Source organism: Eufriesea mexicana, unplaced genomic scaffold (assembly GCF_001483705.2).
Source record: "Eufriesea mexicana isolate 0111107269 unplaced genomic scaffold, ASM148370v2 scaffold4786, whole genome shotgun sequence".
In the NCBI taxonomy this organism is placed as follows: domain Eukaryota; kingdom Metazoa; phylum Arthropoda; class Insecta; order Hymenoptera; family Apidae; genus Eufriesea; species Eufriesea mexicana.
The window spans coordinates 454021-458231 of record NW_016912807.1 but is presented as its reverse complement, the minus strand read 5'-3'; the positions used below and the strand labels follow the sequence as shown (position 1 = coordinate 458231).

At 52.3% G+C, this 4211-nt stretch overlaps 1 protein-coding gene across 1 annotated transcript in view; it reads left to right on the top strand.

Annotated features, from left to right (window-relative positions):
* LOC108551629 (nephrin) overlaps positions 1-4211 on the top strand; it is a 279049-nt gene that overhangs the window by 272649 nt on the left and 2189 nt on the right. The window lies entirely within an intron of this gene.

Below are 4211 nucleotides of genomic sequence, written 5' to 3'. Positions count from 1 at the left end.
CCTGCTGGATCGTACGATAATTGAGATCAGGGTACTTGGCCTTAAGCCTTTCGAGCCTCCGACGATCGGCCAATCCCCTCGATAAGCGTTTATTATGAACGAGATTCTCAAGATCGGCGACTACATCGCCCTTGGCTTCGTCCTTTTGCTAACTTCCACCTCCCTCTCTCTTACTCGACCTGCTCTCCTTCCGGTTTCTCTCTGCGGGCCAATCCTCTTCAGGTTGCGAGATTGCGCCGGTAATTGCCCCTCGATTTCACCTACGTACACACGGCTTTCTATTGTTGCACATGAGCATACGATCTCTCGTGTGTACATATGCGAAGGGAAAGGGTGGCGAAGCAGAGGCGGAGGGAATGGCGGAGCGATGGCGAGAGAGAACGAGGGTGGAAACTCTGTGGGAGGAAAGGGAAGAGCGAGCAATCAGTGACGAACTCTCGAGACTGTTCCAGCTGATTGCAATTAAGAGGATACCAAACCACCATCGACGTCGCTACTTGACCGTTCCCGTATTAGCATCTATAGAATCGCGTAGCTCGTAAAAGGGATCAGCAGCCTTGGGAGAGAACCGGCCGAGCAACTCTGGCCACGGATTTATTCCGGTAGTTTCCAATCGAATCCGTGCGAAAATACGAAGCACGCGAAAAGGACGATATAAGGAGAGAAGGAGGAGGAGGAGGAGGAAAGACATCGGTGAGAGAAGGTGTTTCTATCGGCGGATATGAATTGTATCTTGTTCGAGGAAATCCAAAGTAATATCGCGGACGGTATACGTGCTTGGAAATCCTTTTAATGTGTTCGCGCGGGAAATGGAATAATTTTCAGTGAACGGACGTTGGACGCGTTTCCGTGGTAATCCGGATCGAAAGCGATCGGTCACGGAGGCGAAAGAGATTCGCGTGCGCGTTTCATTAATTGAAAACGGCTGGACTGGGACACGTAAGTCGCCTTAGTCGGAGAACCGACAGCGCAACATCGATTCGGGGTTAGCTTTACGTTGAAATTAATCCTGGTGAGCCAAAGTTAGATCTGGCTCCGGCTAAGCCGGGCTTTTTGGTGACTTAGTCGGCCATATGACATCGAAGCTCCGTCTTACTTGCAGTCCGATATCCGCGCGACGCATGACTGAAACTTCCCCGATGACTTTTCCCTTTCGCCTATACACGGTACTCCGTGGCGTTCGTGAATCGTGGTATTCGTCGCGACGAGGAATTTTATTTGTCCGGGGAAAAAGGGAAGGAAAAGAAAGGAAAAAGGAGCAAGAGGTCGACGCATCCTCGCGTCACGTCGCATCGCGGCGCGCCGCGACGACGACGTCGTATAAACGGGGACGCAAAATTTCCACGATTCCGAGAGAAAGATAATGGGGAGAGATGATCTTTATCGACACGCGATCATTCGGTGGCACGAGAAAGTGGTTTTTTCCGCGTTGCGGAAGTTGGGGAGGACGAGAGTCTTGGCGATCCGGCGCGTTAAGACCGATTAGCGATCTAAACTTCGATGAACTCCGAGTTCGGCAGCCCGCTGGGATATGCGATTTCCCCTGTTGGCTCTCTTCGGGAATCCCGTTAGACCATCCTCGAGGATCGACGGTATAAGGACCGGTTTATCTTTAGTACCCCGGCGCCAGACGTTTCTTCGCGTGGAACTCGATTAAACTTCCATTGCAACTTTTACGAGACATTGTCGGGGCTCAGGAGGGTATACGATCGCAAACTGCGTCCATTTCCCGGGGCAAGAAAGAACCTGCAATCTGCTAAAAACTAGTAATTGATTAAAAAATTGCAGCCGCGGACGGTAACGCGGATGGAAGGGAAGAGAAGGGAAAAGCTGGCAAACTATCTACGTGATTTAGGTGAATACCGCGTCGTGAAACGTGCCGCGAGAAATATATTTCCTCGTTGTTCCAAGGGAACAGTGCTTCCACGGTGCAACTTTAACGAGAATCCGTCGACGCTTTCGAAGAATATACGATCGCGAGCGACCGTGACAGCCGCCTCGAGTAAATCGCCGTAATTGATCCGAGAAATTATCGTAACGATGCAATTACCGGCATCTGCCGGGAGGAGAAGTTACGCCGCTGAAATATCGCGCGGCATTCCGAAAGAATCGCGTATCAGTCTCGCGGCCACGAACAAAGCGGATAATAATACCTCTAACGGTGTACGACGAAATAAAACCTCCCAGTCCGACACGCAACTTCCCGCGTCTCGAATCATCTCCAACCATCTCGACTCGATGGTCGACGGTTCGATGCTTTTACGACAACTCCTACACCGATGCCGAGGACTTTCCTGTCACTCAACCGCGCACACTCGTATATTCCTGCGACGTCCTCGGAGACTCGGCGAGATCCCCGTATATACGGTCTATTCGCGGATGCTCGCGCGAGATTCGCAGCGGAGATATCGCGCAACGGCATGCCAATAAAACGCAAGTACCTTTACGAGTGCGTCGCGATAAGTGCAATAACCGCGTTTCGTCCCGGCGCAACCTGTTTCGCGTCGATTTCCGCCTGTTTCGAGATTTCGCCGATAGTCGGCCATGGATCCACGTGCCGATCCATCGTCGCATAAACGGAGAAGCGAACGCGAAGCGTTACGACACGCGTACCTAGCCCAACGCGGGTTAAGGACGCCGGAGAAACACGAGTGCCTACGGTGGCTGATTAAACCCTAGGTTTTACGGGCATTACGAGCCCCGGCAAAATACCTAGCAGCGTCTAAGTACGCGCGCGCGCTTACCGGCTTCGATCTGTCCGTGTACGTGCATAAATACGCCTGTATTATGCATAACACGTATACGTCCGATTTTCGTTCTCGCGCCTTGCCCCCCGCGCCGCCTCGTGCTCAATTTCGACCCAGCCTTTTACCAGTGCAGCGAAAGCCTTCCAACCTTTTGTTAAACTTCGCCGAGAAAGTTTTAGCGGAGAAAGAGGCCACGATCGTCGCCGAAATATTCGGAACCACGGCAGCGAAGATCTTCGCCGATCTGGAATCCCGGTTACCCGGCAACCGGGCCGAAAACTTTGGACAAAGTGACGCGTTTCGAATCACGGCAATGGCGGCGTCGGTGGTGGTGGTAGTGGTGATGTGACGGTGGTCGTAGCAGAGACGGCGAAGGGTGCCGGTGTGGGTGCAACGCGGAACGGCACGCGCACACGTACCCTCCGCGAGTTAAGAATTAAAAACGTTCGTCACGGGAGGCTAACGAGCATGCCGGCGCTCTGTCCCACTTAAACTGCCGTGCACAGTGGAGCACAGCTGGCCAAGCCGCGCTGGAAGAATACAGTTTTGTTAATTATCCGACGAAAACAGCAGGCCAGCTCCCACGCCCGGCCACTATCAACTAAAACGTCACGTGCGAGAAAACTGCGGGCGCGAACGCGAACCAAGAATTAGCCTGCAAGATTTCTCCTTCCCTTTTTCTCCGCGGATCTGCTATCTACGTCCGCGGTAGGGCATCGAGTTTCCATCTCCGAATATCGATGTTGCTCGTCGACTATTTCTACGGCTATTTGGCGAACGTGACTCGCGTGGTAACGTTTTACCCTCTCTCGCGAGACGAGTCAACCTCCGTTGACTAATACCCGCGGCACCGGTGTTCCCCTTTCGGGGCAACCTTTCCCTCTAATTTTTCGCGGACAAACATTTGAATCGAGTCCACAGCCAACTGGAATCCACATAGAGGCGTTTGCACAGGCTGTTTTCTCGGACTTGCGTGTACGGTTTGCAGCGGCGCGTTGCCGGTAGGAGGGGAAAAAGTAGAGGATAGTAAATAACCAAGAGAGTAAAGCCGTGTATAGCGAGGTAGATCTTTGGCTCCGCATCGCGTCACGAGCTATGGTTGATCCTTCGCTCTAACTCGGGTTTGCCTCGTTCGTTGGTTCCGCGATGGATCCGGGACCAGGTGAAACGCGAACGGGGGCGGAAAAAAGGGTCCTCTCCGAGGTGATAAATCCGATAAATAACGAGTGACGAATATTTTCCAGCCACGACCAGCGTAATGGCAATGTGGCAGAGAGGAAGGAGCAAACCCTTTAATTGGATAGTTCGTTTAATTAACTAGTCACACGGAACTCGTTATCCGGGAGACAATTGTAGGCAAAGTATCCTTTTAATTGAAGTATCCCGGTGACAGGAGTGTTCGGTAACCGGTTTAATCGAAGTTCCATCGAAGAAAATGGTAACGAACCAAGCTCGCGGGACGAG